Below are 23,006 nucleotides of genomic sequence, written 5' to 3'. Positions count from 1 at the left end.
CTGCGGCGGCATTCTGGTTTGAGGCCCTGGAAGAGGCCATCCATACAGCTCCATTGACTGAAATTGTTGACAAGCTTAGAACTCTTAAGCTAGCTAACTCATTTGTTTCTTATGCCATTGTTCATTTGACTAAACTAACGGCTAAGAATTCCGGATTCGCCATCCAGGCGCGTAGGGCGCTATGGCTCAAATCCTGGTCAGCTAATGTGACTTCAAAGTCTAAATTACTCAACATTCCTTTCAAGGGGCAGACCTTATTCGGGCCTGGTTTGAAAGAAATTATTGCTGACATTTCTGGAGGTAAGGGTCATGAGATGTTCAGGATCCCTGGGCGTTAGAGATCATATCTCAGGGATATCTTCTGGACTTCAAAGCTTCTCCTCCACAAGGGAGATTTCACCTTTCAAGATTATCTGCAAACCAGATAAAGAAAGAGGCATTCCTAAGCTGCGTACAAGATCTCCTTGTAATGAGAGTGATCTATCCAGTTCCGCGGACGGAACAAGGACAGGGGTTTTATTCAAATCTGTTTGTGGTTCCCAAAAAAGAGGGAACCTTCAGAACAATTGTGGATTTAAAGATCCTAAACAAATTCCTCAAGAGTTCTGTCATTCAAGATGGAAACTATTCGAACCATTTTACCCATGATCCAAGAGGGTCAGTACATGACCACAGTGGACTTAAAGGATGCCTACCTTCACATTCCGATTCACAAGAATCATCATCAGTTCCTGAGGTTTGCCTTTCTAGACAGGCATTACCAATTTGTAGCTCTTCCATTCGGGTTGGCTACAGCCCCAAGAATTTTTACAAAGGTTCTGGGCTCACTTCTGGCGGTCCTAAGACCGCGAGGCATAGCGGTGGCTCCTTACCTGGACGACATCCTGATACAGGCGTCAAGCTTTCAAATTGCCAAATCTCATACAGAGATAGTTCTGGCATTCCTGAGGTCGCATGGGTGGAAAGTGAACAAAGAAAAGACTTCTCTATCTCCTCTCACAAGGGTTTCCTTCCTAGGGACTCTAATAGATTTTGTAGAAATTAAAATTTACCTGACGGAGTCCAGGTTATCAAAACTTCTAAATGCTTGCTGTGTTCTTCACTCCATTCCGCGCCCCACGGTGGCTCAGTGCATGGAAGTAATCGGCTTAATGGTAGCGGCGATGGACATAGTGCCATTCGCGCGCCTGCATCTCAGACCGCTGCAATTATGCATGCTCAGTCAGTGGAATGGGGATTACACAGATTTGTCCCCTCTACTAAATCTGGATCAGGAAACCAGAGATTCTCTTCTCTGGTGGTTATCTCAGGCCCATCTGTCCAAGGGTATGACCTTTCGCAGACCAGATTGGACAATTGTAACAACAGATGCCAGCCTTCTAGGTTGGGGTGCAGTCTGGAACTCCCTGAAGGCTCAGGGTTCATGGACTCAGGAGGAGAAACTCCTCCCAATAAATATTCTGGAGTTAAGAGCAATATTCAATGCTCTTCTGGCTTGGCCTCAGCTAGCAACACTGAGGTTCATCAGATTTCAGTCGGACAACATCACGACTGTGGCTTACATCAACCATCAAGGGGGAACCAGGAGTTCCCTAGTGATGTCAGAAGTCTCCAAGATAATTCGCTGGGCAGAGACTTACTCTTGCCACCTGTCAGCGATCCATATCCCAGGTGTAGAGAACTGGGAGGCGGATTTTCTAAGTCGTCAGACTTTTCATCTGGGGGAATGGGAACTCCATCCGGAGTTGTTTGCTCAATTGGTTCTCCGTTGGGGCAAACCAGAATTGGATCTCATGGCGTCTCGCCAGAACGCCAAGCTTCCTTGTTACGGATCCAGGTCCAGGGACCCAGAAGCGGCACTGATAGATGCTCTAGCAGCGCCTTGGTTCTTCAACCTGGCTTATGTGTTTCCACCGTTTCCTCTGCTCCCTCGTCTGATTGCCAAAATCAAACGGGAAAGAGCATCAGTGATATTGATAGCGCCTGCGTGGCCACGCAGGACCTGGTATGCAGACCTAGTGGACATGTCATCCTTTCCACCATGGACTCTGCCTCTGAGACAAGACCTTCTAATACAAGGTCCTTTCAATCATCCGAATCTACTTTCTCTGAGACTGACTGCGTGGAGATTGAACGCTTGATCCTATCAAAGCGTGGCTTCTCCGAGTCAGTAATTGATACCTTAATACAGGCACGAAAGCCTGTCACCAGGAAAATTTACCACAAGATATGGCGTAAATATCTTCATTGGTGTGAATCCAAGAATTACTCATGGAGTAGGGTTAGGATTCCTAGGATATTGTCCTTCCTCCAAGAGGGTTTGGACAAAGGATTATCAGCTAGTTCTTTAAAGGGACAGATTTCTGCTCTGTCTATTCTTTTACACAAATGTCTGGCAGAAGTTCCAGAAGTTCAGGCATTTTGTCAGGCTTTAGTTAGAATTAAGCCTGTGTTTAAACCTGTTGCTCCTCCATGGAGCTTAAACTTGGTTCTTAAAGTCCTTCATTCTATTGATATCAAACTTCTTTCATGGAAAGTTCTTTTTCTGATGGCTATTTCCTCGGCTCGAAGAGTCTCGGAGTTATCTGCCTTACATTGTGATTCTCCTTATCTGATCTTCATTCAGATAAAGTTGTTCTGCGTACAAAACCTGGGTTTTTACCTAAGGTGGTTTCTAACAAGAATATCAATCAAGAGATTGTTGTTCCATCATTATGTCCTAATCCTTCTTCAAAGAAGGAACGTCTTTTGCATAATCTAGACGTAGTCCGTGCCTTGAAGTTTTACTTCAGGCTACTAAAGATTTTCGCCAAACATCTAACCTGTTTGTTGTTTACTCTGGACAGAGGAGAGGTCAGAAGGCCTCGGCAACCTCTTTCTTTTTTGCTTCGGAGTATAATCCGTTTAGCCTATGAGACTGCTGGACAGCAGCCTCCTGAAAGGATTACAGCTCATTCTACTAGAGCTGTGGCTTCCACCTGGGCCTTTAAAAATGAGGCCTCTGTTGAACAGATTTGCAAGGCTGCAACTTGGTCTTCGCTTCATACTTTTTCCAAATTTTACAAATTTGATACTTTTGCTTCTTCGGAGGCTGTTTTTGGGAGAAAGGTTCTACAGGCAGTGGTTCCTTCCGTTTAAGTTCCTGCCTTGTCCCTCCCATCATCCGTGTACTTTAGCTTTGGTATTGGTATCCCACAAGTAATGGATGATCCGTGGACTGGATACACTTAACAAGAGAAAACATACTTTATGCTTGCCTGATACATTTATTTCTCTTGTAGTGTATCCAGTCCACGGCCCGCCCTGTCCTTTTCAGGCAGGTCTAAATTTTAATTAAACTACAGTCACCACTGTACCCTATGGTTTCTCCTTTCTCGGCTTGTTTCGGTCGAATGACTGGATATGGCAGTGAGGGGAGGAGCTACATAGTAGCTTCTGTGGGTGATCCTCTTGCAACTTCCTGTTGGGAAGGAGAATATCCCACAAGTAATGGATGATCCGTGGACTGGATACACTACAAGAGAAGTAAATTTATCAGGTAAGCATAAATTATGTTTTTAAGGATTCATCTGGCTGCAAATGTCCCTTAGTAAAATAAAAGAGTTCTGATTCGTTCAAGCTCCATTATTAGAAAAAAACCTCTTTATTGCACACACACCTCCCAATGTCCAAAACCAGAGTTTGTAACTGATACTGTATATTACATTTAGTGGAACATCTAATTAGCCTCTCATGAGATGTGGATGCAAATGATCAGCACATTTTAGAAGCTTGCAAACACGTGTACGTGTTTAAATGCATAATTTATAAAAGGAACAATAACTGCAGTTATATTGTACTTAAAGGGACATTGTAAACTAGATTTTTCTTTGCATAAATGTTTTGTAGACTATATTTTTTTATAGCCCATCTGGGAGTGTTTTTGTTTATTTTTAATAACATTGTGCTGATTTTCAGACTCCTAACCAAGCCCCAAAGTTTTAGATGTATACTGATGTATACAGACTTCAGATTGCTTCTGTTTGTCTAATGGGTCTTGATTCGTTTTTAAGATTTGACTCTTCTTAGAAATATGTAAATAAAATAACTTGGGATCTTATAAAATCATCATTTACACAACCACTTTTCTCTGTATAACTGTACATTTTCAGTTTCTAAATTGGCACTTGTTCTTTGAAATTCTAGAAAGACCTAATATGAAAATTTTGTAGGCTCAAATTGCTTTAGAAGCCAGGCTTTAAATGTGCGAAAAGTAAATTAAATCTAACCTATGGTTTAGTTGGTGTTGTTACTGAAGTGCATTTTGTCCTTATAAGAAAGAAAATGCTAAGGCAGCTTCAGTCCATAACACATATTCTTTCCTACTCCACTCTTCATGGAAGCATTAATACACACACTAATTGTTTGTACTTAGATATGAGGATCATTACAAATCAGGATAACTTTTATTATTTATTTTGGTCGACAAATCTGTTCAAAATTGTGGAGCCAGTAAGAATATTTCGCAGCCAGACATACTTTAAGGAGCCAGACAGTAGTATTTGTATATAGATATTTGTAGAATCACCCAAAAAGTTAGGAGCCAGGGGTAAATTTCTAGGAGCCAGTGGCTCCCTGTCTCCTAGGTTTGTCGAACTCTGCCATATGTTAATCTTCTGAGCCAACTAGGATATTGAGGAGTAATTTTATAGAAATATTTATATATATATATGATAATCCAAAAAGTTATTCAATAGACGTAAAGTGTTAGGGGCCATGGCTTCCTTCCTGGATTTGTCCGGGCTGCCCTATGTTTACAAAAGTAAAGCAGGCATGCCTACATTGACCTGGAAATTTCCACAAGGCTACTAGTCCCGGACTAGTAAGATGATTGCAATGTTTTTCTCTTTATATAGCATTGAGTGGACTAGTAACTTTTTTTGCCTCTGGTAAATTTATAATGAGATTTTCCACTCTCATGTAGAAATGCAGCGTTCATAGCGGAGAAGAACACTATTTAATTCTTACTTCACATGACAGTGACATCTTATTATTGATACACAAATTACAGCCATCCTCTGTGCGGGAGTGGCCATCCCATGTTTTATACAAGGCCTAATGCAACATCCGCTCTCTCTGAATATGAAGCACATAATCTATATTAAGGAAATGTTAGGGACACGCAGGAAATGATCATTTTATAGATAATGTTTAGATCGGAAAAGCTCAATAGGAAACAACATATAACGGTTTGACAGTTTCTTAAAGCTTGTTTATGTATAAAGGATTTCAGTTTGTCAGTGAGGTGAAAAAAGCCATATAGTGGTTATGCTCTATCTATAGCCATAGTGCCGCTAACATATGCAATGGCAGCCAATGAGACCTGGTTATATTGTGGTATAGCCAGAGTGCCAACAGTTTGTTTTTAGTGCCACCTTGGGCACTTGTACCATAGTTTCACCAGCATTGCTCTAGGATGTGATTTTAGTTTTGTATAATCCCCAACAGCTTGGTACAATAAATATCAGAGCTCTTATAGTTTGCTTATTGCTACTGTATGCTGTATAAGAATGTATATAAGGAGCACTACATGTTTAAAATTAATTCATATTTAAAACAATTTTAAAAGATTTGACAAAGGCAAAAAAGGTGGTGGAATTCTATAAGAACAATGCTGTTTACACAACTATATGTAGCTTTTAAAAACACCGGTCTTCAGCACAAAGCGAGGGCACAGGTTATCCAAAAGAAAAGTAGTTATAGACATTCCTTACAAGGGGCTATCTGGGATTCTACTCTTAAGGATGTCACAACATATTTTGGTCCCAGATTTCGCCAGTTTAATTTCTTCTCCTATGTCTTTTGAGCTTGTGAAGTCCTCATCTTTTGTGGTAGGATTCAGTCCACTAAACTGATAGCATAGGTGAGGAGTAATGTTGTAAAATGTATTTATCTTCCTTACATATTTGCTCTACATTTAAAAAAAAAAATTTATTAAGCGATACTCATATACAAATACAGCAAGTACAGAGCTAGTGATGTCACAGTGAGTTGACAACAAATCTAGTGATACCCAGATCACTGAACATAAGACAATAAAATATCTACACAGATCACTCTCTCAACATCTGAATAGCTCAGCATTACTTCCTTTTTTTGTATAAGTAAGGTGAATAACACATAAACAGTGGTAGGAAATTTTTGTAATCTGTAACTCACATATTAAAAACAAGCAGACAACAAAATAATCATCTTAAAGAATATAATTAGCCACCAATAAGCAGGTTGTACCCGAGTTATAAATAAAACTGATATAGTGAAAAAAGATAGGCCTTATTAATGGTACAACCCCTGAGAGAAACAAAGATAAGGTGGGAGATTAGCCATCTCCACCACCACCCTTTATTGATAGCAGCAGTCCCCAAAGGAACTCAGATACTGTGGCACAAGACCCATATAGATGTGACCGCTCACCACGTAATTAGCCTTAAAACATTGTTTTAGTTTGTAAGAAGGGGAATAGAAAACACAGTGGATTTTTTTATATGTGGTTGTAATTTTCTTCTTAAATGGGGAGAGTCCACAGCTGCATTCATTACTTTTGGGAATTCAGAACCTGGCCACCAGGAGGGCAAAGACACCCCAGCCAAAGGCTTAAATACCTCCCGCACTTCCCTCATCCCCCAGTCATTCTTTGCCTTTCGTCACAGGAGGTTGGCAGAGAAGTGTTGGAAGAATAAAGATAGTATCTTATAAAGGGTAGTACTCTTCGAAATGGGACTGGAGTTTTAAGTAATCCTGTTGGCCTCTCAGTAAGAGCATGGATGAAAGTTAGAGTCCGGAGATGCAGGGAGAGTTTTTCTGCAAAACCATCCCGACTCATGTTAACAGCTCCTTAGCAATCAGCGTTGACGAGTTTCGCTGCCTGCTTTCTTCACTCAAGTCCATGTCAGAAGCGAGGCTACTATCTGTCACACTTGAAAGGCCGTGTTCCTGTTCCACGGTGTAGATTCCGGTAAGATCGTTTAATTTTACTTCGATGTGTGAATATAATGTAAACGAAGAAGTCAGGGTCTCAGTGGGGCTCCTTTATCTTTATGGAATCAAGGGTTAATATCTTCTGAGGGGGGTTATTACCAGGGGGGACTTTAATCATGTTTGTTATGTGATTCTGTCTGCTAATGTGTAGTGACGCCTGGGCTCGGGGCTATATCGGAACATAACGGCCTTTTTTTTGTCATTCGACAAAGAGAGTCTGTTTCGCTAGTTGTCTGGGTCACAGGAGGTGGTGAGTGACCCAGCCATTGGGGGTGTAAGGTGCCATTTTTATTTTTTACTTCTATCTATAATTTCTATCCAAGTTATGGAGGATTCTGATTTTTTGGAGACGGATGTCTCTGATTCAGATTCTACTTCTTGCGAAGAGTATGAGATGGCCCGGGTAATCGATGCCCATTAGTTATGTTCCGAATGCCGCTTTAGAGTGCTCTCTTCTCCCGCGACAGGGAACTTAGAGTCCGCCGAGCCATCTGCCCCTGGGGATCCCACATCCCGTGAGGTGCATGCCCTAGAACCCTCCTTAGCTATGGAAGCACGTGTCTCTCTAATGCCGTTACCCCTTCTCCGGAAGGCAGCTTGTTTCCTCAAGAGGTTACAACACGGTTCCACATGGCCATATCTATGGTGTTGATGCATTTACAACTTCCTGGGAGGGAGGTGTTGATGAGATACTGTCCGTGTTCTGTTAACCAGGGCTCGTCAGGCTGTCAGGCTCTGTCAGACTTGTCAGCGAGCTAGGAACACTGAAAAGACAAAGTTTCTACTAGTAAATTGAACACAGCTGCTGAGATATAGAAAGGGTTGTTTTGTTACTGGCAGGTGTGAGGAGAACAAATAAATCACCTAGATGGTGATCTGAAAACCAGAAACTACCAGCATTTAATATAATGGTTCTTAATGAAAGCTAGAAAACTATTGCTACCATGAGATAGTTTATAATCTTTGCAGCATAGATCTAAGCAAGAACCAGCATATGTTCATACAAAGTCCTAATAAGTTAATATTCATAGATAGAGGACTATAGGTATAACAAGTTAATGCAAAGTGTGAAGTTTAGGCAAGATTCTAGAACAGGCCGTTTTAGTTGGAGTATATATATATTGGCAGTACCTTGTTCCTTAAGGTTGGTGAGCAAGACAGGCTTTGGTAGTCAGATAGGCAGAGTAACAGGGCCCTGAGAGCAACGGAGTGGCAGCAGCAGCTGGAAGTGTCGGGTTGATCCGTGAAGCTGGCGTGTGACGTCACCGCGGATGGATATGGGATCCGGCAGTCTCAGGGAAGAAGGAGTTCCGTGAAGGAAATTCACTCAGGCAATCCGTGCAGCCAAGCAGCGAGAACAGAGAGAGCTGCTATTAGGTAGGATGATAATTTCTCCTGTTAAGTGTGATCAGTCCACGGGTCATCATTACTTCTGGGATATTGCTCCTCCCCAACAGGAAGTGCAAGAGGATTCACCCAGCAGAGCTGCCATATAGCTCCTCCCCTCTACGTCACCTCCAGTCATTCTCTTGCACCCAACGACTAGATAGGATGTGTGAGAGGACTATGGTGATTATACTTAGTTTTATACCTTCAATCAAAAGTTTGTTATTTTATAATAGCACCGGAGTGTGTTATTCCTTCTCTGGTAGAATTTGAAGAAGAATCTACCTGAGTTTTTACTATGATTTTAGCCGGCGTAGTTAAGATCATATTGCTGTTTCTCGGCCATCTGAGGAGAGGTAAACTTCAGATCAGGGGACAGCGGGCAGATTAATCTGCAAAGAGGTATGTAGCAGCTTATTATTTTCTGACAATGGAATTGATGAGAAAATTCTGCCATACCGATATAATGTAAACTCAGCCTTAAATGCAGTAGCAGCAACTGGTATCAGGCTGTCATGTATGTATATTTTACACTTCAGTATTCTGGGGAATGGCACTTCACTGGAATTATACTGTGTGCATAAGACTGTAGCCTAATTTGCAGGGACTAGCAACAGGCTTTTTAATAACACTTAATTTATGTTAAACGTTTTTTTGCTGGCATGTAAAATCGTTTCATTTCTGAGGTACTGGGTGAATAAAATATTTTGGGCACTATTTTTTTCCACTTGGCAGTTGTTTTATTTAATTTATGACAGTTTACTGATCTCTCTCACTGTTGTGTGTGAGGGGGAGGGGCCGTTTTTGGCGCTTTTGCTACGCATCAAAAAATTCAGTCAGAAGCTCACTGTACTTCCTGCATGATCCGGTTCATCTCTACAGAACTCAGGGGTCTTCAAAACTTGTTTTGAGGGAGGTAATCACTCACAGCAGAGCTGTGAGATTGTAGTTGACTGTGATAAAAAACGTTTATTTCTGTAACTTTTTCTCCAACATAGGTGTGTCCGGTCCACGGCGTCATCCTTACTTGTGGGGGATATTCTCTTCCCCAACAGGAAATGGCAAAGAGCCCAGCAAAGCTGGTCACATGATCCCTCCTAGGCTCCGCCTACCCCAGTCATTCTCTTTGCCGTTGTACAGGCAACATCTCCACGGAGATGGCTTAGAGTTTTTTAGTGTTTAACTGTAGTTTTTATTATTCAATCAAGAGTTTGTTATTTTAAAATAGTGCTGGTATGTACTATTTACTCAGAAACAGAAAAGAGATGAAGATTTCTGTTTGTATGAGGAAAATGATTTTAGCAACCGTTACTAAAATCCATGGCTGTTCCACACAGGACTGTTGAGAGGAATTAACTTCAGTTGGGGGAACAGTGAGCAGTCTCTTGCTGCTTGAGGTATGACACATTCTAACAAGACGATGTAATGCTGGAAGCTGTCATTTTCCCTATGGGATCCGGTAAGCCATGTTTATTAAGATAGTAAATAAGGGCTTCACAAGGGCTTATTAAGACTGTAGACTTTTTCTGGGCTAAATCGATTCATTATTAACACATATTTAGCCTTGAGGAATCATTTAATCTGGGTATTTTGATAAGATTATATCGGCAGGCACTTTTTTAGACACCTTATTCTTTAGGGGCTTTCCCAAATCATAGGCAGAGCCTCATTTTCGCGCCGGTGTTGCGCACTTGTTTTTGAGAGGCATGACATGCAGTCGCATGTGTGAGGTGCTCTGATACATAGAAAAGACTTTCTGAAGGCGTCATTTGGTATCGTATTCCCCTTTGGGCTTGGTTGGGTCTCAGCAAAGCAGATACCAGGGACTGTAAAGGGGTTAAAGTTAAAAACGGCTCCGGTTCCGTTATTTTAAGGGTTAAAGCTTCCAAATTTGGTGTGCAATACTTTTAAGGCTTTAAGACACTGTGGTGAAATTTTGGTGAATTTTGAACAATTCCTTCATATTTTTTCGCAATTGCAGTAATAAAGTGTGTTCAGTTTAAAATTTAAAGTGACAGTAACGGTTTTATTTTAAAACGTTTTTTGTACTTTGTTATCAAGTTTATGCCTGTTTAACATGTCTGAACTACCAGATAGACTGTGTTCTGAATGTGGGGAAGCCAGAGTTCCTTCTCATTTAAATAAATGTGATTTATGTGACAATGACAATGATGCCCAAGATGATTCCTCAAGTGAGGGGAGTAAGCATGGTACTGCATCATTCCCTCCTTCGTCTACACGAGTCTTGCCCACTCAGGAGGCCCCTAGTACATCTAGCGCGCCAATACTCCTTACTATGCAACAATTAACGGCTGTAATGGATAATTCTGTCAAAAACATTTTAGCCAAAATGCACACTTATCAGCGTAAGCGCGACTGCTCTGTTTTAGATACTGAAGAGCATGACGACGCTGATAATAATGGTTCTGAAGGGCCCCTAAACCAGTCTGATGGGGCCAGGGAGGTTTTGTCTGAGGGACAAATTACAGATTCAGGGAACATTTCTCAACAAGCTGAACCTGATGTGATTACGTTTAAATTTAAGTTGGAACATCTCCGCGCTCTGCTTAAGGAGGTATTATCCACTCTGGATGATTGTGACAATTTGGTCATCCCAGAGAAGCTATGTAAAATGGACAAGTTCCTAGAGGTCCCGGGGCTCCCAGAAGCTTTTCCTATACCCAAGCGGGTGGCGGACATTGTAAATAAAGAATGGGAAAGGCCCGGTATTCCTTTCGTCCCTCCCCCCATATTTAAAAAATTGTTTCCTATGGTCGACCCCAGAAAGGACTTATGGCAGACAGTCCCCAAGGTCGAGGGAGCGGTTTCCACTTTAAACAAACGCACCACTATACCCATAGAAGATAGTTGTGCTTTCAAAGATCCTATGGATAAAAAATTAGAAGGTTTACTTAAAAAGATGTTTGTTCAGCAGGGTTACCTTCTACAACCAATTTCATGCATTGTCCCTGTCGCTACAGCCGCATGTTTCTGGTTCGATGAGCTGGTAAAGGCGGTCGATAGTGATTCTCCTCCTTATGAGGAGATTATGGACAGAATCAATGCTCTCAAATTGGCTAATTCTTTCACCCTAGACGCCACTTTGCAATTGGCTAGGTTAGCGGCTAAGAATTCTGGGTTTGCTATTGTGGCGCGCAGAGCGCTTTGGTTGAAATCTTGGTCAGCTGATGCGTCTTCCAAGAACAAGCTACTTAACATTCCTTTCAAGGGGAAAACGCTGTTTGGCCCTGACTTGAAAGAGATTATCTCTGATATCACGGGGGGTAAGGGCCATGCCCTTCCTCAGGATCGGCCTTTCAAGGCCAAAAATAAACCTAATTTTCGTCCCTTTCGTAGAAACGGACCAGCCCAAAGTGCTACGTCCTCTAAGCAAGAGGCTAATACTTCTCAAGCCAAGCAAGCTTGGAGACCAATGCAAGGCTGGAACAAGGGAAAGCAGGCCAAGAAACCTGCCACTGCTACCAAGACAGCATGAAATGTTGGCCCCCGATCCGGGACCGGATCTGGTGGGGGGCAGACTCTCTCTCTTCGCTCAGGCTTGGGCAAGAGATGTTCTGGATCCTTGGACACTAGAAATAGTCTCCCAAGGTTATCTTCTGGAATTCAAGGGGCTTCCCCCACGGGGGAGGTTCCACAGGTCTCAGTTGTCTTCAGACCACATAAAAAGACAGGCATTCTTACTTTGTGTAGAAGACCTGTTAACAATGGGAGTGATTCATCCTGTTCCATTGGGAGAACAAGGGATGGGGTTCTACTCCAATCTGTTCATAGTTCCCAAAAAAGAGGGAACGTTCAGACCAATCTTAGATCTCAAGATCTTAAACAAGTTTCTCAAGGTTCCATCGTTCAAGATGGAAACCATTCGAACAATTCTTCCTTCCATCCAGGAAGGTCAATTCATGACCACGGTGGATTTAAAGGATGCGTATCTACATATTCCTATCCACAAGGAACATCATCGGTTCCTAAGGTTCGCATTCCTGGACAAGCATTACCAGTTTGTGGCGCTTCCTTTCGGATTAGCCACTGCTCCAAGGATTTTCACAAAGGTACTAGGGTCCCTTCTAGCTGTGCTAAGACCAAGGGGCATTGCTGTAGTACCTTACTTGGACGACATTCTGATTCAAGCGTCGTCCCTTCCTCAAGCAAAGGCTCACACGGACATCGTCCTGGCCTTTCTCAGATCTCACGGATGGAAAGTGAACGTGGAAAAGAGTTCTCTATCTCCGTCGACAAGGGTTCCCTTCTTGGGAACAATAATAGACTCCTTAGAAATGAGGATTTTTCTGACAGAGGCCAGAAAAACAAGACTTCTAGACTCTTGTCGGATACTTCATTCCGTTCCTCTTCCTTCCATAGCGCAGTGCATGGAAGTGATAGGTTTGATGGTAGCGGCAATGGACATAGTTCCTTTTGCGCGCATTCATCTAAGACCATTACAACTGTGCATGCTCAGTCAGTGGAATGGGGACTATACAGACTTGTCTCCGAGGATACAAGTAAATCAGAGGACCAGAGACTCACTCCGTTGGTGGCTGTCCCTGGACAACCTGTCACAAGGGATGACCTTCCGCAGACCAGAGTGGGTCATTGTCACGACCGACGCCAGTCTGATGGGCTGGGGCGCGGTCTGGGGATCCCTGAAAGCTCAGGGTCTTTGGTCTCGGGAAGAATCTCTTCTACCGATAAATATTCTGGAACTGAGAGCGATATTCAATGCTCTCAAGGCTTGGCCTCAGCTAGCGAGGGCCAAGTTCATACGGTTTCAATCAGACAACATGACAACTGTTGCGTACATCAACCATCAGGGGGGAACAAGGAGTTCCCTGGCGATGGAAGAAGTGACCAAAATCATTCAATGGGCGGAGTCTCACTCCTGCCACCTGTCTGCAATCCACATCCCAGGAGTGGAAAATTGGGAAGCGGATTTTCTGAGTCGTCAGACATTGCATCCGGGGGAGTGGGAACTCCATCCGGAAATCTTTGTCCAAATCACTCAACTGTGGGGCATTCCAGACATGGATCTGATGGCCTCTCGTCAGAACTTCAAAGTTCCTTGCTACGGGTCCAGATCCAGGGATCCCAAGGCGGCTCTAGTGGATGCACTAGTAGCACCTTGGACCTTCAAACTAGCTTATGTATTCCCGCCGTTTCCTCTCATCCCCAGGCTGGTAGCCAGGATCAATCAGGAGAGGGCGTCGGTGATCTTGATAGCTCCTGCGTGGCCACGCAGGACTTGGTATGCAGATCTGGTGAATATGTCATCGGCTCCACCATGGAAGCTACCTTTGAGACGAGACCTTCTTGTTCAAGGTCCGTTCGAACATCCGAATCTGGTCTCACTCCAGCTGACTGCTTGGAGATTGAACGCTTGATCTTATCGAAGCGAGGGTTCTCAGATTCTGTTATCGATACTCTTGTTCAGGCCAGAAAGCCTGTAACTAGAAAGATTTACCACAAAATTTGGAAAAAATATATCTGTTGGTGTGAATCTAAAGGATTCCCTTGGGACAAGGTTAAGATTCCTAAGATTCTATCCTTCCTTCAAGAAGGATTGGAAAAAGGATTATCTGCAAGTTCCCTGAAGGGACAGATTTCTGCCTTGTCTGTGTTACTTCACAAAAAGCTGGCAGCTGTGCCAGATGTTCAAGCCTTTGTTCAGGCTCTGGTTAGAATCAAGCCTGTTTACAAACCTTTGACTCCTCCTTGGAGTCTCAACTTAGTTCTTTCAGTTCTTCAGGGGGTTCCGTTTGAACCCTTACATTCCGTTGATATTAAGTTATTATCTTGGAAAGTTTTGTTTTTGGTTGCAATTTCTTCTGCTAGAAGAGTTTCAGAATTATCTGCTCTGCAGTGTTCTCCTCCTTATCTGGTGTTCCATGCAGATAAGGTGGTTTTACGTACTAAACCTGGTTTTCTTCCAAAAGTTGTTTCTAACAAAAACATTAACCAGGAGATTATCGTACCTTCTCTGTGCCCGAAACCAGTTTCAAAGAAGGAACGTTTGTTGCACAATTTGGATGTTGTTCGCGCTCTAAAATTCTATTTAGACGCTACAAAGGATTTTAGACAAACATCTTCCTTGTTTGTTGTTTATTCCGGTAAAAGGAGAGGTCAAAAAGCAACTTCTACCTCTCTCTCTTTTTGGATTAAAAGCATCATCAGATTGGCTTACGAGACTGCCGGACGGCAGCCTCCCGAAAGAATCACAGCTCATTCCACTAGGGCTGTGGCTTCCACATGGGCCTTCAAGAACGAGGCTTCTGTTGATCAGATATGTAGGGCAGCGACTTGGTCTTCACTGCACACTTTTACCAAATTTTACAAGTTTGATACTTTTGCTTCTTCTGAGGCTATTTTTGGGAGAAAGGTTTTGCAAGCCGTGGTGCCTTCCATCTAGGTGACCTGATTTGCTCCCTCCCATCATCCGTGTCCTAAAGCTTTGGTATTGGTTCCCACAAGTAAGGATGACGCCGTGGACCGGACACACCTATGTTGGAGAAAACAGAATTTATGTTTACCTGATAAATTACTTTCTCCAACGGTGTGTCCGGTCCACGGCCCGCCCTGGTTTTTTAATCAGGTCTGATAATTTATTTTCTTTAACTACAGTCACCACGGTATCATATGGTTTCTCCTATGCAAATATTCCTCCTTAACGTCGGTCGAATGACTGGGGTAGGCGGAGCCTAGGAGGGATCATGTGACCAGCTTTGCTGGGCTCTTTGCCATTTCCTGTTGGGGAAGAGAATATCCCCCACAAGTAAGGATGACGCCGTGGACCGGACACACCGTTGGAGAAAGTAATTTATCAGGTAAACATAAATTCTGTTTTTTTCTGCTATCAGGGTTAGTTATCCTTTGCTAATGGGAACAAGCCTTTGCTAAAATTGTGTTTTTTACAAAGATTTGATGCTATAACCTTTCAGTTTATTAACTTTCAACTGTCATAACTCTTTCTGTGCTTCTTATAGGCACAGTACGTTTTCTTATTATAATAAATTACTTGAAAAGTATTTCCAAGTTGCTAGTTTATTTGCTAGTGTGTTAAACATGTCTGATTCAGAGGAAGACATCTGTGCTATATGTGCTAATGCCAAAGTGGAGCCCAATAGAAATTTATGTACTAACTGCATTGATGCTACTTTAAATAAGAGTCAATCTGTACAAATTGAACACATTTCACCAAACAACGAGGGGAGAGTTATGCCGACTAACTCGCCTCACGTGTCAGTACCTGCATCTCCCGCTCGGGAGGTGCGTGATATTGTGGCGCCGAGTACATCTGGGCGGCCATTACAAATCACATTACAGGATATGGCTACTGTTATGACTGAAGTTTTGGCTAAATTACCAGAACTAAGAGGTAAGTGTGATCACTCTGGGATGAGAACAGAGTGCGCTGATAATGTTAGGGCCATGTCAGATACTGCGTCACAACTTGCAGAACATGAGGACGGAGAGCTTCATTCTGCGGCTGACGGTTCTGATCCAAACAGATTGGATTCAGATATTTCAAATTTTAAATTTAAGCTGGAAAACCTCCGTGTATTACTAGGGGAGGTGTTAGCGGCTCTGAATGATTGTAACACAGTTGCAATACCAGAGAAAATGTGTAGGTTGGATAAATATTTTGCGGTACCGTCGAGTACTGACGTTTTTCCTATACCTAAGAGACTTACTGAAATTGTTACTAAGGAGTGGGATAGACCCGGTGTGCCGTTCTCACCCCCTCCGATATTTAGAAAGATGTTTCCAATAGACACCACCACACGGGACTTATGGCAAACGGTCCCTAAGGTGGAGGGAGCAGTTTCTACTTTAGCTAAGCGTACCACTATCCCGGTGGAGGATAGCTGTGCCTTTTCAGATCCAATGGATAAAAAGTTAGAGGGTTACCTTAAGAAAATGTTTGTTCAACAAGGTTTTATATTGCAACCCCTTGCATGCATTGCGCCTGTCACGGCTGCAGCAGCATTTTGGTTTGAGTCTCTGGAAGAGACACTTGAATCAGCTCCATTAGATGAGATTACACACAAGCTTAAAGCTCTTAAGTTAGCTAACTCATTTATTTCAGATGCCGTAGTACATTTAACTAAGCTTACGGCTAAGAATTCCGGATTCGCCATTCAGGCGCGCAGAGCACTGTGGCTAAAATCCTGGTCAGCTGACGTTACTTCTAAGTCTAAATTACTTAATATACCTTTCAAAGGGCAGACCTTATTCGGGCCCGGATTGAAAGAAATTATCGCTGACATTACAGGAGGTAAAGGCCATGCCCTTCCTCAAGACAGAGCCAAACCTAAGGCTAGACAATCTAATTTTCGTTCCTTTCGGAATTTCAAAGCAGGAGCAGCTTCAACTTCCTCTGCTCCAAAACAAGAAGGATCTGTTGCTCGCTACAGACAAGGCTGGAGACCTAACCAGTCCTGGAACAAGGGCAAGCAGGCCAGGAAACCTGCTGCTGCCCCTAAAACAGCATGAATTGAGGGCCCCCGATCCGGGAACGGATCTAGTGGGGGGCAGACTTTCTCTCTTCGCCCAGGCTTGGGCAAGAGATGTCCAGGATCCCTGGGCGCTAGAGATAATATCTCAGGGATACCTTCTGGACTTCAAATACTCTCCCCCAAGAGAGAGATTTCATCTGTCAAGGTTGTCAACAAACCAAATAAAGAAAGAGGCGTTTCTACGCTGCGTACAAGAGCTTTTATTAATGGGAGTAATCCATCCAGTTCCACGGTCGGAACAGGGACAAGGGTTTTACTCAAATCTGTTTGTGGTTCCCAAAAAAGAGGGAACTTTCAGGCCAATCCTGGATTTAAAGATCCTAAACAAATTCCTAAGAGTTCCATCGTTCAAAATGGAGACTATTCGGACAATTTTACCCATGATCCAAAAGGGTCAGTACATGACCACAGTGGATTTAAAAGATGCTTACCTTCACATACCGATCCACAAAGATCATTACCGGTATCTAAGGTTTGCCTTTCTAGACAGGCATTACCAGTTTGTAGCTCTTCCATTCGGATTGGCTACGGCTCCAAGAATCTTCACAAAGGTTCTGGGTGCTCTTCTGGCGGTACTAAGACCGCAAGGAATTTCGGTAGCTCCGTACCTAGACGACATTCTGATACAAGCTTAAAGCTTTCAAACTGCCAAGTCTCATACAGAGTTAGTACTGGCATTTCTAAGGTCGCATGGATGGAAGGTGAACGAAAAGAAGAGTTCTCTCTTTCCACTCACAAGAGTTCCCTTCCTGGGGACTCTTATAGATTCTGTAGAAATGAAAATTTACCTGACAGAAGACAGGTTAACAAAACTTCAAAGTGCATGCCGTGTCCTTCATTCCATTCAACACCCGTCAGTGGCTCAATGCATGGAGGTAATCGGCTTAATGGTAGCGGCAATGGACATAGTACCCTTTGCACGCCTACACCTCAGACCGCTGCAATTGTGCATGTTAAGTCAGTGGAATGGGGATTACTCAGACTTGTCCCCTTCTCTGAATCTGGATCAAGAGACCAGAAATTCTCTTCTATGGTGGCTTTCTCGGCCACATCTGTCCAGGGGGATGCCATTCAGCAGGCCAGACTGGACAATTGTAACAACAGACGCCAGCCTACTAGGTTGGGGCGCCGTCTGGAATTCTCTGAAGGCTCAGGGACAATGGAATCAGGAGGAGAGTCTCCTACCAATAAACATTCTGGAATTGAGAGCAGTTCTCAATGCCCTTCTGGCTTGGCCCCAGTTGACAACTCGGGGGTTCATCAGGTTTCAGTCGGACAACATCACAACTGTAGCCTACATCAACCATCAGGGAGGGACAAGAAGCTCCCTAGCAATGATGGAAGTATCAAAGATAATTCGCTGGGCAGAGTCTCACTCTTGCCACCTGTCAGCAATCCACATCCCGGGAGTGGAGAACTGGGAGGCGGATTTTTTAAGTCGTCGGACTTTTCATCCGGGGGAGTGGGAACTTCATCCGGAGGTCTTTGCCCAAATACTTCGTCATTGGGGCAAACCAGAGATAGATCTCATGGCGTCTCGACAGAACGCCAAGCTTCCTCGTTACGGGTCCAGATCCAGGGATCCGGGAGCGGTCCTGATAGATGCCTTGACAGCACCTTGGACCTTCAGGATGGCTTATGTGTTTCTACCCTTCCCGATGCTTCCTCGATTGATTGCCAGAATCAAACAGGAGAGAGCATCAGTGATTCTAATAGCGCCTGCATGGCCACGCAGGACTTGGTATGCAGATCTGGTGGACATGTCATCCTGTCCACCTTGGTCTCTACCTCTGAAACAGGACCTTCTGATACAGGGTCCTTTCAAACATCAAAATCTAACTTCTCAGTTATTGATACCTTAATAAAGGCTAGGAAGCCTGTTACCAGAAAGAATATAGAAAATATGGTGTAAATACCTATATTGGTGCGAATCCAAAGGTTACTCTTGGAGTAAGGTTAGGATTCCTAGGATATTGTCTTTTCTACAAGAAGGTTTAGAAAAGGGTTTATCCGCTAGTTCCTTAAAGGGACAGATCTCAGCTCTGTCCATTCTGTTGCACAAACGTCTGTCAGAAGTTCCAGACGTTCAGGCTTTTTGTCAGGCTTTGGCCAGGATTAAGCCTGTGTTTAAAACTGTTGCTCCGCCATGGAGTTTAAACCTTGTTCTTAACGTTTTACAGGGCGTTCCGTTTGAACCCCTTCATTCCATTGATATAAAGTTGTTATCTTGGAAAGTTCTATTTTTAATGGCTATTTCCTCGGCTCGAAGAGTCTCTGAGTTATCAGCCTTACATTGCTCGGATAAGGTAGTTCTGCGTACTAAACCTGGGTTCTTACCTAAGGTAGTCACTAACAGGAATATCAATCAAGAGATTGTTGTTCCATCCTTGTGTCCAAATCCTTCTTCAAGGAAGGAACGACTTCTGCACAATCTGGATGTAGTTCGTGCCCTGAAATTTTATTTACAGGCAACTAAGGATTTTCGACAAACGTCTTCCCTGTTTGTCGTTTACTCTGGTCAGAGGAGAGGTCAAAAAGCTTCTGCTACCTCTCTCTCTTTTTGGCTTCGTAGCATAATACGTTTAGCTTATGAGACTGCTGGACAGCAGCCTCCTGAAAGAATTACAGCTCATTCCACTAGAGCTGTGGCTTCCACTTGGGCCTTTAAGAATGAGGCCTCTGTTGAACAGATTTGCAAGGCTGCAACTTGGTCTTCGCTTCATACTTTTTCCAAATTTTACAAATTTGACACTTTTGCTTCTTCGGAGGCTATTTTTGGGAGAAAGGTTCTTCAGGCAGTGTTTCCTTCTGTATAAAGAGCCTGCCTGTCCCTCCCGTCATCCGTGTACTTTTGCTTTGGTATTGGTATCCCAGAAGTAATGATGACCCGTGGACTGATCACACTTAACAGGAGAAAACATAATTTATGCTTACCTGATAAATTCCTTTCTCCTGTAGTGTGATCAGTCCACGGCCCGCCCTGTTTTTTACGGCAGGTAAATATTTTTTAAATTATACTCCAGTCACCACTACACCCTTTGGCTTCTCCTTTCTCGTTGGTCCTTGGTCGAATGACTGGAGGTGACGTAGAGGGGAGGAGCTATATGGCAGCTCTGCTGGGTGAATCCTCTTGCACTTCCTGTTGGGGAGGAGCAATATCCCATAAGTAATGATGACCCGTGGACTGATCACACTACAGGAGAAAGGAATTTATCAGGTAAGCATAAATTATGTTATTTCACTGAAGTAGGAGCTGAGAACGGTCAGGTAGTTTTCAAGAGAGTAAGTGCAATGCACAAGGCTGGATACTCTGTAGCACAACAATACCAAGCAAAGAAGAAGGGGCTGCTGGGAATTTATAAGGAGTGAAAAGATGAACACAATTGTAATTTAAAGGAACAGCACAGTATAGAGAAAATAAGTCTGGTTTGCAGAATGACATCCTGACACAGGCGTGGGATCGTCTGGGTCAGATCAGCCATCTGGGGAAGCAGTTTCCTCTGAAGCTTCAGGGGCCCAACCCTCGGGTCGGGGTCGTCAATTGCCCCGGCGGAGGTAAGTCTTGCTTTTCATTATAGACGGGCGCGCCTTTGTGTCCTTTAGCAGCATGTTTTGGTGGTGCTGGAGAATCCCAATCCTAATGGGTTGAGGGATCCTCGGTCTTCTGTTCCAGACGGCAAGCTGGGTTAGATGTGGGGGGATGAAGTTAATCTCCTTGTCGTCTCCAATTTACTTTCTTTTTTGGGTACCTTATTCCAGTTCTGAGTTTCGGGAGAATGGGGTCTCTGATTGGCTGGTCCTTTTAGTGTGCCCATTCATTTTGGACATTCACCTCCTTTCTTTGATCCTGTTAGGATGTATTTTATTTCTTTTTGAAAAGCTCATGTCTGTTATAATTTTTCCTTTGGGAATCATTTCTTCTCTGGAATTTGATACTAGTGATTTTGTGGTCGCTTGGGCACTTGTTGCATGTTAAGGTGTTAGTACATTGTTATGTCTATAGTTCCTTTTGTCGATTCCTATTGGGGTTTCGATTTTTCTGTGGCCTGGGTCAGTTCTGAGTGCACTATGTAGCAGGCTGGTTCTGGTCTGGCACTGTTTTCTGTTCCTTAAGATCTATATCATCCACGTGGTGCCGGTATATCTGGCTGTCCTGGTTGGGTGGTCAGTTGCTCACTCTGATGAGGAGTTTGTTATACTCTGGTTTCCCTTCAGATCGAATAAAGCTTTCGCCTTTACTAAAGTTTTCTGTGGAGAGGATCTTCCATGAGTTTTCAAAAAAATGTTGAGGCTCTGCCCCTTGCAGGGCTAAAACATTGCAGAGGAGGCCTTTCGTTCCTAGACGTCAGGCTGGTTCTCGTTTCTTCCTTTGGGTGGGGCATCAGAGGGATTGTACTCAGTCCTCATTGTCCAGTTCCTGATTGTTGGCGGGGTTCCAGAAGGGATCCTGCTAAAGATTACTCTGAGGGTTCCAGAGGTCCTTTGGCCTCGGAACTAGGGTTCTCCATTCCCAATGGGACAAGGTTGAAATGACTCCTTGGACATCTGGGATACCAGGTTGGAGTGATTTTTATCTCCTCTATGGTATTCTTATTGAATGTATTTTTTGAGGCCTTGATGCCGGTAACTCTTCCTTAAGGGGTCAAGGTGTCTTCTTTTTTCCCCTTCTTGGGGCTGGTTGGGGGGTCATCTGTTAGGGAAGTTCGGGCATTTACAGCCTTTTTCTTCCTCCTACTGTTTCTCGTCTGCTCCCATGTTTTGGGGCTCTGGAGAATGCGTTTGTTTCTGATTTTTCCTGGAGCTGCCCTTACTTAAAATGTCTCGGCTTTATCTGTCGCTCGCCAGGAATTGTGAGGCTCGTCGATTGTTAGTTCCTTGAGCTGTGTGAGTTTCCGGGAGGTTGATCCTGAAGGGATTGTTTGGAGACTATTTTATCTTCTCAAACTGGATTATCTAGTTTTTAGCTCTAACTCTGGGGTGTTGTCCCTCGAGCCTTTTGGAGATATGCTCTCTGTCTCTGGGATGCTTAGCAAACGTCCAGTGTCCATGGAACTTTGGATGTGGCTGTGGTTGCATCTGCTTGGGTACAGGTTCTCCGTATGAGGTATACGTATGGTTCCTCAGGGGTTACTACCTTGTAGCTGCTCTGGTTTTCCGGACATGTTCATGTCTTGGATATCTGACCGAATCTCTTAGATGGGTCTTGGGCGGTTCAGTCCTTTCCAGTTCTGATATTTCCACTTGCCCTTTCAGGGGGTTTTTGTTTTTCTCTTAAGGAAGACTTGGAAAAAGCCTGGTGGGTAGTTTAGCTGCCTAGCAAGCGGGAGATTGCAGTCACAATCTTTTGCAGCTATTTACACCTTAATAGTGTGCTCTATGGCTGTTTATTTTTCTACTGGGCCGGCTGTTGCAGCCGGATGGTTCCTCTACAATCTGTATTGCCTTTACCGTCTGTCTGCTGCAGCACATTTCATGCCTGTGGGCGGGTGAGCGGTTATATTTGGCTTTCTCCTCCCCTTAGGGAGATTGGGACATACCACAGTATCCACCTAGTCCCCCGGAGGGCTTCCTCTGTTCGGTGGGGTCCCCCATGCCTTGCGTGCAGGTTGGATGTTGGTATCGTGCCGTCACTGTTGTTTAAGTGTAGTCTTTCTCTTTTGCCTGAGAGTGTCCCTTCTTATAGGGTAAGAATCTGTGTCTCGGTTCTGGAACCCGAGCTCGTCCTATGTTCTGTCGTAGCTTAGTTGGTTAGCATGCCAGTCTTGTTAGCAAATGGTGGAGTTTGCTCTACCCATTGGTACCGTTTAATTTAGTTCCCCTCCTTTTTCCTTACTGAGGATCTGGGTGGCCGGGGAATGGTTTCTTTCCCTGCCTTCGGACATTGCCAGTCGCTTTGATGCTGAGTCCGTTGCCTCTGTGAGGGGGTCAGAGGTCTGTCTGCGTGGTCGAGTCTTGTCTGCGTATCTTACTTAGATATTGTAATCCCTCCTTAACTGGGAGGCTTCACAGTGTTTCCTTCCTCAGCATTGGGCTTTCTCTGCTGGTTTTGGATGCTCTCCTGCTTCCTTGTTTTTC

General features: G+C 43.7%; 1 protein-coding gene and 1 non-coding gene across 12 annotated transcripts in view; both read left to right on the top strand.

Moving 5' to 3' along the window:
• The window catches only part of FNBP1 (formin binding protein 1), a 420,876-nt gene that overhangs the window by 162,494 nt on the left and 235,376 nt on the right, over positions 1-23,006 (top strand). The window lies entirely within an intron of this gene.
• Positions 21,127-21,240, top strand: LOC128643273 (U5 spliceosomal RNA). The gene has a single exon (XR_008399795.1). It is a non-coding gene; the product is annotated as a U5 spliceosomal RNA (small nuclear RNA).

The sequence above is a fragment of the Bombina bombina genome, chromosome 12 (genome assembly GCF_027579735.1).
Source record: "Bombina bombina isolate aBomBom1 chromosome 12, aBomBom1.pri, whole genome shotgun sequence".
NCBI classification, from domain to species: domain Eukaryota; kingdom Metazoa; phylum Chordata; class Amphibia; order Anura; family Bombinatoridae; genus Bombina; species Bombina bombina.
The sequence above is the reverse complement of the archived record's forward strand: the minus strand, read 5'-3'. Positions and strand labels throughout refer to the sequence as shown.